Genomic DNA, 13,443 nt, shown 5'->3' with positions numbered 1-13,443 from the left:
AGCTACAAGGGGGAGGTGGGAGCCAGGCACCTCCTCCTGGAGGAGCAATTTGCAGTGGGAATGACCAAAATGCAAATCTGAAATCAATCCATCTCTCCCTTGAATGCTTTGGTCGTTTATAACAGCTCAGAGCCAAGTGGGTCACTTAGGACAAGAAGGGAAGGCTGGGAATGCATTTGCTGCTCCCTGCACTGGAGGGGCAGTGCTGCATTTACGGGGGCATGCAGACAGCGCCCAGAGAGGAGTCCCACCCCAGCAGGGGAGGGCAGCTCAGCAGTGTCAGACAAACCTCTGAAGGGCCAGGGAGCAGCAGGCCAGCCCTGGCAAGCAGCCCCTGCTCTGGGCTCCTCTTGCCTCCCCAGAATGTCACATTCAGCTGCTCTGACATCTGCTGCTATTGTGAGGGCTCAGTCGATAATTGATTATGAGCAATCAATTGATATGAACTGTGGGGAATGTAGAAACCAGCCAGCTCTGTGCTGTGCTTGTGGCTGACAGCGAATTCCCTTTAGCAGAGCCCAGGAGTTTGGAGCACATTGCAAACAGCCCCTCTCTGAGCTGTGTGAGGTCCCACTGGATCTGCACGAGGCCCCTTGTCCTTGTCCCTGTGCATGGCCCCATGGAGAACGGCTCTGCTGTGGGAAAGGGGATGGAAAAGCCTCGAGGTTTGGGGTGTGAGGCCATGGAGCTGGGAGTGAAGGTGTCCCTGGGGCTGTGTGAGTCAATGTGCAGGAGCTCAGTGCCCAGTGGCTGCTCAGACACCAGCCTGGGAGGCTTGAAGGTGAAAAGGTACCAAAAACTCCCCCCAAATCCTCCTGTGCTTGGATCCCTTTCCCATCTCCCTGCTTCAAAGGGCTGCTGCCAGTTTGTGATGTTGGTACAATCCAGCAGCTGGCTGGGGCTGAAAGCAAGGTAGTGCTATTTAATTTGTTTAGCAGGTTTTATCTGGTATGTAAATCCCAGAATGGCTCCTGTGCCTGTCCCTGGGTGTAAGCAGGATCCAGGGCTGAGCATCCAGGGGTGATGCAATTAATCCCACTCCTGAGGAAAGACTCATTAGCCATTTGCAGCTTCAGCACCGGTGCCTTTCAAGGTGCACAAATCTCTCGTTAGACACGTTTCATGTTCTGCAGATGCCATTTTGTCCCCTCTCCACATGCACTGGAACATGCCCAAGTTTACAGAAATGAGAGGAGCGATTGTTAGGGCTGAAATTTTTTTGTTCCCTTTCAATGGGATTTTTTTCCCTTTGCACGGTGCACATCCTGGGCTTTGATAAATGAGTCTCACCAGACACTGTGGTAAGCCAACCTCTGCTAATATTCATTATGCAGAACCCACTAGGAAATGGTCTGAGTCAGGGAAATTGAAAACCTTTAACAGATAAAAAGGTTTTAAATTTTTTTTAATTTAATGAGGAAACTAATTTATAACATTTTACATTTCCGGGATTTAAAATATTGAAGATGTGAAACCCAGAAATTTTGTGGCTGTATGTGCTGTGTGTTGGAACCCTGAGAATGGTGACACAGGAAATGGAGCCTTTCCCCCCAGATTCCTGAGCTGTTTGGGAGGTGTGCAGGGTTTGGTGGGGTCAGTGGTTGGACTGGCTGATGTCAGAGGCTTTTCCACCTCAATGGTTCTGTGGCTCAGGCTTCAAAACTTCCTGGCAAAGCAGAAGGACTGAGCCAATGCAGAGACTTTTGGGTGGCAGGAAATGCTTTAGGAGGTGGCAGAGGATGTTCAGGGATGTGCAGGGAGCCCCCGAGGTGGGGCTGGCTGGGTCCCTCGGGCTCCCTGACCTCGTTCCCATCCCTGGCAGTGCCCAGGAGCTTCTCCCTGTCCCAGAGGGACACCAGGAGTGGCTGTGCCATGGTCACCTGCCAGCCCGGCCTGTCCTGCTGGGAACTTGTTCCTCCAGCCCCGGAGAAGTTGCATCAGCTCAGGGAAGGGCACTGGGCTGTTCCAGGGCTCTGCTCAGCCCCTGGCACTTGCTGCTCCCTCCAATGGGTGCGAATGTGCCCAGACTGATTTGAATCTCATTTCCATGACTCCTGCTTTCACTGCAGCCCATACAGCCACTTCTGGACAGAGATCTCTGTGTCCTGGAGGAGTTCACACGTATCCAGAGCACTTGGCCTCCAAGTGGGGTGAGCCTTCCAAAAATTCCCTGGTAATATCTGTGGAAATGAGATTTTAAATTCCTGAGATTTCTACAGTAAACACAACAAAGCAGAAAACCCCCCAAAGCAAACAGTTTTCAGCTAAAGGGCTGGTATTCAGCTATGACAAAGGGAAAGAGAGAATATAATCCTTTTTTGTGAGTGGAGTTAGGTCATCTGTAAAAGCCTCTCAGAATATTATCTCCCGAGCTAATCGCTGTATTGACATTTGCCTGTTTCATTAGAGCTGAGTTTTTACTGCATTGCTGAGGTTACAACCTGACTCATCTGTCATGGTCAAGGACTGGTTTGTAATTTCATGACTGGAGAATTAAAAACCGAAAAACCCCTCCATTATTTCAACTAGTTGGGCTGAAATGGTGTTCACAAAATTCTCAGTAGTGCTGTGTTTTGACTTCACAGTTCCTAGTTAGATTTTTTCCTCGTAGATTTTTGTTTCAATCAGTTGGCAAAATGTCAGTTATTAAAGAAAGAGCCACATTAAAACAGATTTGTAAAGAGATAATTTTAAAAAGCTAAATACAGCACATACACTGCCATATGGATGTCAAATAAAATAGGTGCAAGGGTTGGCAAAGGCAGAAAGAACCCCCAGTGGACTTTTGCCACAGTTTGGTTTTGTTCTCCTGAAATGAAGGAGATGGAATGGTAACAGGTGAAACGTGGTGTGATTTTTCATGACAACACCACCACCACAATAACAGCAATAATTTGAGGCTCCTGCTGTTTCCTTCCCAGTGGATCTGGGGGTGCTCAGAAGAGCTGAACCCTGTGACTGAGGGTCCCAAAGGCCAGAGCCCTGGGAGGGGGTGGGAGATGGGGAACCAAGCAGGGCTGGGAGCCAGGAGCTCCAGAGCCAGAACACTCAGCAGAAATGGCTCTGCTCAGATCCTCACAGATATCCAGGGGTAAGGAGCTGGAATGTGAGGATTAACATTCTGGGTGGGTACCCCTGTGGCACGCTGGAATTTCGGTGTCTCTGCGGATTTGGCCAATTAGGCTGGCTCTGTGTCAGCAGTTCCCACCCCTGGGAGACAGAGGCACCAAGCACCCAGAGATTCCCACCTGCCCTGCCGGAGCAGAGCCTGCCAGGCTCTGCAGGGACAATCTGCATGAACGTCAGACATTTTACACACTGAACACAGAACGTGCCCCCTCGTCCCACCTCTCTGCACGTGGGTGTGAGACCTGCTGTGAGCACACAGAGGAACAAAGGTCTCCCTCAGCAGCATCTGGGGCTTCCTGGATCTTCCTTGTGTTAACTGAACCCCGTGCCTTTAGCTGGGAGAACATTATGGGACAAGCTCTGTGGCTTTGTTTATTATTGTCCACAGGGAGAGCTGCATCTCTGCCAAAGGAAAAAAAAAAAAAGACAACCCAAAAAAAGCAGCAGCTTCAAGTGCTATTCCTGCAGCAATGCCCTGGCTATGAACCAAAGTCCTAATTGGATCACTGGGTGGTGGTGTGAGGATGTGGCTTTGCCTGCTAGGACTGGCTGGGGATAATTTTTGGGGGTACAGATGTTTAGTACACAACAGAATCCCAGACTGGCTTGGGGTGGAAAGGACCTCAAAGCCCACCCAGTGCCACCCCTGCCATGGCAGGGACAGCTCCCACTGTCCCAGCCTGGCCTTGGGCACTGCCAGGGATCCTCTGGGCACCCTGTGCCAGGCCTGCCCACCTTCCAGGGAACAATTCCTGCCCAAAATCCCATCCAGCCCTGCCCTCTGTCCCTCCAGCCCTTGGAAATCCTCTCTCTCCTTCTTCCCTGCAGCTCCTTCAGGTCTTGGAAGGCCACAATGAAGTCACCTCAGAGCTTCTCTTTTCCAGGGTGAACAACCCCAATTCTCTTGGCCTTTCCTTGTGCCCCATCCCTCTAATCAAGGTGGAGGCCTCCTCTGCTCTAGGATACACACATTATACATATATTTGTGAGGCTATTCCCCCCAGGAGTGCTTGGGTTTGTTTAACAACAAAATCTGGCATCAGAATGTTGTGAGTAAACATTTCTAATCCTTGTGTGGCCACTCCCTCAGCAGGGCAGAGGAGAGGAAAGGGGAAGAGAAAAGGGGAGAGGCTGCTGTGGAGAATTTCCCCATCACAGAGAGAGCGACTGGGAAAAGCTGAAGGCAAACCTGCCACCGTGGCAATTCGTGGAGATTTTAATGCAGACATCCAGAGGCCAAGGAACATGAAATTGTAATTAGTGCAGAAAATAGGAGAGATGGAATCGGGCTCCATCAAGGACAGCCTAAGTGCAGCTCCGAGATGGCTGTGGCAGCCCCTGAGCTGATGTGCATTTCCAGACCTTATCTAAATGAGTTATTAGAACACAATCTGCTCTCTCACCCTCTGGTGGTAATGTCCCCAAAGTTATGCTGGGGATAAATTTGTCCTGTGTGTTCAGGGCAGAGAACTGAATTCCTTGGATGTGCCGAGCTCAGGTCTCCTTGTGTGTTCCCTTCTCTTCAGTGAGAACAGTCCCCACTTCCCCCTGCTGAAGGCAACAACAGCCTCAAACTTATCTCTGCAGCACCACTGGAATCGACCATGGAGACAGTTTACAGAGACAGCAAACAGTTGGGGTTACACGGGTGTAATTGAGGGCAAAATCTGCCCTGACATAGCCGAATGCCTTTTCAGAAGGAAGAGATAATTCCACATGAAAATGCTCAGATGCCCGGGAAGAATGTGTGACTTTCTTTACAGCCATGTGATTTATTTTGCTGGCCTGTGGAGGAGAGGTGAGGTTAATGTTAAATAATAAGTTTGCTCTATTTTCAGCTCTAGTACCTTCGTGTTATCTTGTCTAAATATGTGATAGCTCAGAGATGAAGAAGCTTAAAAAATCTCCTAAGTGACCAAGTGTTTTATTAATTGCTACTCGGTAATTTGGAATTCTGCTGTTGTGTCAACTTCCTCGCTGCACAGAGCAGCAAGAAGCAGCATCAGCTGTTTATCCAGCAAAGCACTTATGCATAATCTGAGCATTCAGTGCAGGGCCAGCAACAGCAGCTTAGTGTGACTGATGCAGAGTGTGAACCTTGGAGGGCTGATGGGCCGGAGCTTCTGACAGAGCCACAAAATTCTGTACCTCGCCTCCCATTGAAGACATTTCACACACGTTACTCCCGAGGCTGATGACTGTTCACTAATTCATGAGAACCAGCCAGCTCGGGGCAAACAGCGCACGTCGGACACGTCCAGGACAGAGGGACGTGAGCACAGCAGGGCAGCTCGGCCCGGGGTCACCCTCACGGGGCTGGCTGTCCCTGAGTGTGTCCCGGGCCAGCCTTGGGTACCGGGGTCACCCTCACCGGGCTGGCTGTCCCTGAGTGTGTCCTGGGCCAGCCTTGGGTACCGGGGTCACCCTCACTGGGCTGGCTGTCCCTGAGTGTCCTGGGCCAGCCTTGGGTACCGGGGTCACCCTCACCGGGCTGGCTGTCCCTGAGCGTGTCCTGGGCCAGCCTTGGGCACCGGGGTCACCCTCACCGGGTCACCCTCACCGGGCTGGCTGTCCCTGAGTGTGTCCCGGGCCAGCCTTGGGTACCGGGGTCACCCTCACCGGGCTGGCTGTCCCTGAGTGTGTCCCGGGCCAGCCTTGGGTACCGGGGTCACCCTCACCGGGCTGGCTGTCCCTGAGTGTGTCCTGGGCCAGCCTTGGGTACCAGGGTCACCCTCACCGGGGTCACCCTCCCCGGGCTGGCTGTCCCTGAGTGTGTCCTGGGCCAGCCTGGGCCAGGGGAAGCAGTGGGATGGGATGGGATGGATGGACTGTAAGGTCCCTCCAAACCAACCATGCAGCGGCTCTGTCAATCTCCCCTTGGAGCCTCTGACAATTTCCCCTCCACCGGGAGGGCTCAGGTCGGACCTCGGCAGGTCTGTGCTGCCGGGCTGGACCTTTGGACACGCAGGATTCCCTCACGTGAAGGGTGGTCAGACACGGGCAGGGGCTGCCCAGCGGGGCTTGGCGTCCCCATGGCCGGAGGAGCCCAGGGAACCATGGAGGCGGCACTCAGCGCTCTGGGTGAGGGCACGGTGAGCTGGACTCGATGGTCCCACAGGTCCTTTCGAACCTCACCGGTGTCGCGATTCCACAGTCGACACCTGGGCTGGGAGCGGCGAGGGACAAAGACAAAACAAGCCCCGTGGCTCTCGGGACAGCGATTATGGAACCGGCCGCAGAACCACGGGGAGGGAAGGAAGGAAGGAAGGAAGAAGGGGAAGGAAGAAGAAGGGGCCAAGCCGCCCCTCCCTCCCTCTCTCTCCCTCACAGCCGCCTTTGTGCCCGGCGCCGCCCCCGCCTCCCCTCGCGTTTAAATGCCCTCCATCCCGCGCCGCCATTGGCCGGCTGGTCACGCGGCGCGGCGCGGCGGCCAATGGCGCGCGGCGATACTGGCGGGGCGCGCGGCCGGCGGCGTTGCTGGGTGCCCGCGGTGCGTGCGTGCGCGAGGGCAGGGGCGGGCGGGGGCAGCGCGGGACCGGCGGCCGCTCCTCCTCCTCCTCCTCCTCCTCCTCCTCCTCCTCCTCCTCCTCCTCCGTCCCCTCCTTGTTCCCCGGGAAGATGCCCCTGGGCTGCCGCTGCTGAGGCACCGCACCGCGCGGGGTCCCCGCCGCTCGCTCCCCCCCGCGCCGCCGCCGCCGCCGCTTTGTCCCGGCAGCGCCCCGGAGCCGCCGCGGATGGTGTAGAGCCCGCCGAGGTGGGTGGGCCGCGGTGGCGGGGAGAGGCCGCGGGGAGGGAGCGAGCCCCGCCGGGCCGCGGGGATGCTCCCGCGGGGGCTCCGGGAGTTGTGCCTGCCGGGGCTGGGCTGCGTGCGTGCGCTCGGGGTTATTTGTTCGGTTCGGCCGCGGCTCTTGGTTTGTTTCTTTATTTTGCTGCTCGTCTGTCGTGTCTGCCTGATGCTCCGTAGGGATAATGTGCTCAGGGAAAGGCTTAACTTGTTAGCCATCCAAATAAAGGGGGTGTATGACTTATGTATGATTTAACTGCACGCACACGGGTGAACGGCTTAGCTGTTTAAAAGGCACACTTGCTTTCATGTGTGTGGGTATGGAATCCTGAAATGAAGATTTTATGCAAATTGATTTAATCATAACATTTTCGGTAGCATAGGAAGGGGTGGGGTTTTCTCTTTCTTCTTTTTTTTTTTTTTTTTTTTTTTCTCTTTCGTTTGTTTTGTTTTGTTCCCATTTCTCTTTCTAAAGAGTGAAAAGAAGATGCCTAGAATCAGGAAAGTAGTAGGAGGTAGACAACATTGAAGGTTTCATTGCTGAAACTGACTGCTCAAGAAATTGCTGGGAAGAAAACAATATGATTCATTGTTGAGGTGTCTCTGCCCTTAGATTTATTTTTACAGGCTGCTTGCAGTTATTTTGGTTTGCTGAGTTCTTATGCTGAGTTTTTCCTCGAAGCAGCAGCGTTCTTGGAGATGAGGAGCTCAGAGGGTTTTTATGCAGTCAGCAGGCTGCTGTCTGATGGCTGTTTACTCCTGGCTTACATTGGCCAATTATTGAAATCAAAGGTGTTATTTCTCGTGTGCACCCGTGCAGCTGAATTGAGGAGCCTCTCGCGGTAGTTCACCCTGTTAGAATTCAGTAAAAATGCTCTCTCAGAACAGAGCTGAAGTGACAATTCAGGTACTAAAATGTGGGGTTTAACCAGATAAAAGAAGTAGTTCTTGGTGGTGAAAGGCGCATGTCAAATTTTTGAATAATGTGCAACGCAAAACATATTTTTTTGTTGTCCTGGTATTGCTCGGCAAACATTTTGGGCTTTTTTTTCTTTTTTTTTTTTTTTTTTTCCTTTTGATACCCACAGCTCCCTTAGAACTGAGAAATCCATGGTGGTTAAGAGGCGTGGAACCGTTTCTATGATAATAAAAGCACTTCTGCTAAAGACGTCTCCTCCTGGTTTTCCTGCTGGAGTTGGCCCCGGGGGTGCCGGAGGGGCTGCTGTCCGTGCCCGGCGTGCCCGGGGCCGCTTTTGGGTGTCCGCGGCCGCGCGGGGAGGGCAGAGCGGGAGGCGGCTGCACACAATGCCCGGGCTGCGAGCTCATTGTTCTTGGGCGCCCGCCGCCGCCGGGACTCCGCTGCCTGCTCGGCGCCTTTCTCCCGGAGCGGCGGCACAGAGCGGAGCCCCGGCAGCGTTTCTGCCCTTCCCTGCTTCCCCAGGACGGCCTTCGGTGCCCGGGAGGAGGAAAAGGGGGAATCGGAGCCCGCGTGTGCGCTGTGCTGCGCGGGGCGGATGGAGCGGGAGCACGCGAGGTGAGGCTGGGAAGTGCAGTGCACTCCATTGAACTTTCCTTCCTCTCCTTCCTCTCCTTCCTCTCCTTCCTCTCCTTCCTCTCCTTCCTCTCCTTCCTCTCCTTCCTCTCCTTCCTCTCCTTCCTCTCCTTCCTCTCCTCCTTCCCCGGACACCGCCTGCCTGCCAGCGGGCACAGCCGCTCCTCACAGCCCCTGCTGCCTTCGGGCTCGCTCCCTGTGCGAGGGAAACTGCTGCCAGGGGAGGGCACGTCACAGAAAAGCCTCGGGATGACAAAAGCAAGAGGAAGTGCAGAGCTTGACTCCGGTGTATACACGGTTTTCCTTCCTGGTGATTGTTTCAGGCTTTTGTTTTGCCAGCAGTGTCTGTGGAAAGGCCCAGAGCAGCTGTGGAGTTGTGGGGTGTCGGGAGCTGGGGTGCACTCCCGGGTCACTGAGTGCAGCCCCTTCCTCCTTGCAGGGCTGGGGATGGAAAGGAGCAACTGCTGCACAAAGCCTGGAGATTTGGGGTGGGTAGGCTGGTGAGGTCTGGTAAAATCTCAGCTGGCTAGGTGGTGAGGCTGAGGTGTGCAGAAGGGAGTGCAAAATAATGTGGTTGTTGAGCAGAAGTTGCCAGTGTGCTGGATCCTTTGGAAAACAGGAAACAGTGACTGTCATAGTTCAGTCATGAGGTCTCCGAGTTTTGCTTTTGGCTCTTTAGCTGACTTCAGTGTGTAATTGGGGTAAATGACTTCAATTTCCTCACCTGAATGAAATGTGGTGGTTATCTCTGGGTTGAGGACACTTTTTGGGTATTTTTCTCCCACTCCCAGCTTTGGTGTGGCCAGAGACTGTGGCTATTGTCTGCCTGAATGCTGTGAGGTCAGAGAGGTGCAGGGAAGCACTTGTGCTGCCTCTCTGTGCCTCTGGGGTTCCTGTGCCCTGTGAATTTGTACTCTGCGGGGACTGGGATGGGTAACTCTGCCCCTGGACAAAGCTCCGGATGCTCCTGTGCAAAACAGGGAGTATTTCCTGGGCAGAAAAGGTGAGTGGGACCAGGAGAGAGAGCCCTGCCCTCTCCAGTCATTGCTGTGGCTCAGCAGGCAGTGATTTCTGTGTGTCCAGGGGTTTGTTTCACCTTGGTAGGGGTTGTTTGCCTGCAGAGTCCTTCCTGTGGAGTTGTGGGTGCAGATTCAGGGCTGCCCCAGCAAAGTAAGTGACAACATTCATGGGTTTGAGGAGATATGTGTGTGTGACTTTTGGAGCTGTGAACTTACAAAGCTGTGCCAGGGGAGGGTCAGGTTGGATTTCAGGGAAAGGTTCTTCCCCCAGAGGGTGCTGGGCACTGCCCAAGGAGTGGGCACGGCCCCGAGGCTGCTGGAGCTCCAGGAGCTCTAAGGGATGCCCAGGGTGGGATTTTGGGGTGTCTGGGCAGGGCTGAGAGCTGGACTCCGATCCTCGTGAGTCCCTTCCAGCTCAGGAGATGCTGTGATCCTGTAATTGTTAACACCGATTGCAACTTAGGTGAGAAAAAGGGCATTTTGATGTTGTGGTTTAATAACTGACTTTTTAAAATAACCCTCAATCTGTAAATTTATTCTCACAGCTCCAAAATGCATCTTTCTGTGGAAGCCACGCCGGGTGGCTGTTTCACCCATAAAGAACTTCTTTCAGTTTTGGGACAGGAGGGGCCCCAGGTGTGCCGGGCACGCGGAATTCAGGGTGTGGTAGTGCAGGGGTGATGGCCCTGCAGAAGGTGCCTGTCCTCCCAGCAGGGCTGTTCCCAGCCAGCATTGCCCGAGGGGCTCTGTGAGGGACCCTGTGAGCCTCAGTGCCAGGTTACACTCTGCTCCTCTGTGTGAACAGTGCCCGGATTGTGCTTAATTTCTAGTCGGGAAAATAATGACAATTGGAAAACAATTAGTTATTATGTGATCCTGAAATGAGATGAGGGAGCAAGGACATAAATTAAAAAGGGGTGGCTGGGGCTGGAGTTAACCATTAAAAAACCCAAACAAACTCAAAACAACCAGCTCTAAGTTTCTAATGAACTGGTATTTGGGGTTTTTTTTAAGTGGCATCCTGGCTAGACTAACTATTTTTAATGTTCAGCTATTTTTCACTCTGGTTTTACTATATGTTGCAGTTGTCTCAGTTGCATGAAGTCTAAACAAATCATCCTGCTTCACTTAAAGGGATGCATACTCTCTGATTTTAGCTCGGAGCTTAAATTTAAATCAATAGGTTGAAAATGCAGCACATTTTTAAGTGAAACCTATCTTGGAACCATGACAGAACAAACCCCCTATTGATTGGAAACCTGTTTATTCAATGTGCTTCTTTTTAAAGCTGCCTGAAATGAAGTTTGCAGGTTCCTGCAGAGGAGTTGGTTGCTTGGGCCAGGGATGTGGGGAGGTGTGTGAGGCTGGCACTGGGGGAGGCGAGTGTGATCAGCTGCTCTTGGGAATGGCTTTTCCAGCAAGCTGCTGGGAGAAACCCCCTGCCCTCCTCGCAGTGATAGAGGTGTGGGGAGCAGGATCCACAAGGCAGCTTTGTGCTCTGGCTGTGGCTTTGCCAGCAGCGTTTTGCACAGGCTTTGCTAATGTTGGTGGCTGTGCCCAAGTGCTCCTTTCAGAGAGGCTGATGGGGGAACAAAGGAGCAAACAAGATATGAATGCTGCACTGGCTCCTTGTGCCTTCAGCCCGCGGGGCAAGGGCTGCCTGGAAGGGACTGAAAAGCACGAGCAGATCGAAATATTGGCCTGGCTGTGCCTGCCTCAGTAGGTGTTGTGTGCTTGGCTTGGGTTTGTTTTTTAATGCAAATGTTTGTTATTTCACTGAGCACCCAGGATTGTACGCTGACCTGGAGAAAAGTGAAACTAGCGAGGATACAAACATCGCTTTTCCCTCTGTGCCCAGCGGGGGGAATGGTCACCGGTTTGTGTTTGGGTTTTTTTTCCCCTTTGGAATTCTTAGAAACGTGTGTTTGGAATGCACTGAGTCGGAGGTGCTGGTGTTTCTCTGGATTCCAGACAGAAAGGGTTCTATTTGCATTTGGCATCTTAATTATGTTAGAAGTGCACTTCTGAAAATGTGGATCACTTTGGGTATCATATAAATTCCATAGATGAAAAAGTAAGTTTTGATGATTGAGTTAGTGAAAAATGGGCTGTTCTCTGACTGTGCAGGTTGTCTTTTGTTCTTCCTACAGAACACAAATGAGAGGCCAGTTCACGTTATAAGATTCAGGATAAGTGGAAGAAAATGAGTGCTCGTTAATTTTGAGGTCTTAGTTAATCTGTGTATTTAATCTACTTGTCTGTAATAAAAAAAAAGTTACCGTGGTATTATTAATCCCTGACTGAGAGCCAATTTTGGCCTGTTTCAGATGTGTAACAGGATTTCTCTTTTATGATGATGGGTGTTCCGTGATCTTTTCTAGTACAGGCAGTGAGAGCTGGAGTGTAAATTTATTTTCCTGATCAGCAGGACTGATGAAGGTTCTGTTTTAGTGTTTCTGCTGAGGAGACAGGAGCTGATGAGTCCTGAAGTTTGCTCCCTCCATCCCTGTTGCCAGTGAAATCCTCTTTTTTCCTCTGTCCTTCCTAGCAGTTGAGTGGGCAATAACATGGCTGTGCCTGCGGGCTCCTGGCTGCCAAGCAAAGCCCCAAATGCTGCTTTCTGTCTGGCCATGCCTTGCTGGGGATGTAATTAATTAGAGAGTTTTTTCCTATCCATCTGCTGGCTTGCACAAAACTTTCAGGAATGTTGGTTATTGCTGAGATGACTGTCGTGGCAGGCTGGTTGGAAACTCATTATGCACTACGAGTTACTGGCATGAAATAAGAGGAGGAGGGAATTGGGGAGGGGGAAGGGGGAACTGAGGTGAATTAGGGAAGTTTGTTTTCTCTGAAGAAAGGGGATAAAGAAAGAGAAAGGAAGTTGTGTCATCCAGTGCTAATAAATATTTCTGTCTGGGTGATGAGCAGTGTCTCCTTTATGTTGGTCCTTTTCATGTGGCCAACTGGTTTGGGGTGGAAGCAGACAAATTATTGGGCACTGGGCCCATCTTCCTGCAGATTTTCCTTCTTTTTTTTTTTGGAGCTCTTTGAAAGCACTGTAGTGTCAGCTGGTCAGGGAGCAGGCATCTCCTACAACTGTTGGTGAAATACACAGGGGAAATGTTCTTGTCATGTGGTAAAAATGAATCAAACCAGTAAGGAGCAGAATTTCTTACTGGTGAGAAGTCACTGTTTGAACTTTGAGGAAGCCCAGCCTTTGTTTGGTTTGCTGTGAATCTGTGTGTGTGTTTGAAGCATTTTCCCCACCGTGCAGCAGGTGTTCTCTGCTGTGGCAGCACGGGGAAGGTGCCAGTTCTCCTGCCCTGAAGGACAGGTGACTTCCAGCAGCCCTTCTGTGCCTGTGCTTTAGGAAATGGCTCTGGACACTTCACTCAGGGTGGCTCTGACCCCTGGGATCTCAGCCCTGCACTCGGAGCTTGGCTCGGCAGCCTTTGAGCACTGCCTGTTCCATAACCACCCATGTATTGCACAAACTGACACAAGCTCTCATTTTAGCTCATGTCTTTAAAATTTTAACAAAAACTGAGCCAGAGAGGCATTTTCTCTGTTGCTGCTGAGGTCACAGTGGTCTGGAGGGAGCTGGTAGGACTGCACCATGTTCTGAACCTGGGCACCTGCAGTAATGATGTGGTTGCATTGCAAAGGAAAGCAGGATGATCTAGACTTGAGTGTTTTGGTGTGGTGAAATAGAGAATTAAACCAGAATATGATGGTTTCTGTCAAAGCTTACTGTTTTGGCAACCAGTTTATTCCCTGGTCTAAAGAAAATGGCAAATTCAGTTAGTAATTAACTATGCATTATTGGGTGTTAGGGGATCAGCAGCTTTGTGCTAAATATCAAAGCTATTAAATATATGTGTTTAAGGATTATGAATCTTCTTAAACAAGTGCATATGTGGCAGTAGTCTGCTGATGCCAGCGTCCACAAGGGACTGGAA

The 13,443-nt window shown here is 51.8% G+C and overlaps 1 protein-coding gene across 4 annotated transcripts in view; it reads left to right on the top strand.

Moving 5' to 3' along the window:
• Positions 1 to 6,729: 6,729 nt before the first annotated feature.
• The window catches only part of RERE (arginine-glutamic acid dipeptide repeats), a 169,535-nt gene continuing 162,821 nt past the window's right edge, over positions 6,730 to 13,443 (top strand). For 2 of the 4 annotated variants that reach the window (XM_059866831.1, XM_059866830.1), the window contains exon 1: positions 6,730 to 6,883. The gene's annotated coding sequence lies outside the window, so the exon portion shown is untranslated. Of the gene's footprint in view, positions 6,884 to 8,324; positions 8,448 to 13,443 lie in introns of those variants that run through there. The other 2 variants (XM_059866826.1, XM_059866828.1) reach the window with 2 other exon arrangements.

This window comes from Haemorhous mexicanus, chromosome 23 (genome assembly GCF_027477595.1).
Source record: "Haemorhous mexicanus isolate bHaeMex1 chromosome 23, bHaeMex1.pri, whole genome shotgun sequence".
NCBI classification, from domain to species: Eukaryota; Metazoa; Chordata; class Aves; order Passeriformes; family Fringillidae; genus Haemorhous; species Haemorhous mexicanus.
The sequence above is the reverse complement of the archived record's forward strand: the minus strand, read 5'-3'. Positions and strand labels throughout refer to the sequence as shown.